This window comes from Varanus komodoensis, unplaced genomic scaffold (assembly GCF_004798865.1).
Source record: "Varanus komodoensis strain SLA01 unplaced genomic scaffold, ASM479886v1 scaffold27, whole genome shotgun sequence".
In the NCBI taxonomy this organism is placed as follows: Eukaryota; Metazoa; Chordata; class Lepidosauria; order Squamata; family Varanidae; genus Varanus; species Varanus komodoensis.
In genome coordinates this window covers 7,651,823-7,652,531 of record NW_025335701.1, presented here as the reverse complement: position 1 = coordinate 7,652,531, position 709 = coordinate 7,651,823, and positions in this window count along the sequence as shown.

Here is a 709-nt window from a genome sequence, read left to right as displayed (position 1 = left end):
CGCGGAGGTGGGTAGAGACCTGTTCTCCCCTGCAGAGGAAGGCAGGACGTGCTCCAACGGAGCAAAGCTCATGGAACCCAGGTTCCATTTGGATGCCAGGAAGCACTTCCTGACATTAGGACCCCGAAGGTGTGGAATGGGCTTCCCCAGGAGGTGGTTGAGGCCCCATCGGTGCGGGTGTTCAAGGATAGGCTGGACATGCACATGGTGGGCATGTTGTGAGCGGAGCTGGCTGGAGCCGGGGGTCAGACTGGATGGCCCGGGAAGCTCCTTCTGACTCGCTCTGTTTCTATGTTTCTATACGCATCTCACAGGAAGATGTGCTTTTCAGACATCTCTGCACAACATATGGCTGCTGAGGATCTGGCTAGCCAGAGACAAGACACCAGAGCAAGGTTTTAAGGAGGAGGTGGGGAGAGAGGAAGAGGAGGGTGTTGCCTTATCCCACCTTAGGTAGCAGCAAGTCTTGCTCTAGCCCTGACCTGGGACAGCAGCCTTACTTCTGTGTAAACATGGTCATGATGAGGCTCTTTGGGAATCATTTTCACTCTGGGGCTTAGGAATTTGCCTGCTTGCATCTTTTTCTCAAGCTCATAGTGGGGAGAGGAGTTCATTTCTCAAGTGAGCTTAGAAGCTGAAGCTGGAATTGGCAAACTGCACGTCAGTTTCACCCCCAGGCATCCTTTCTTGTTTAAATCAAAATAAGCAG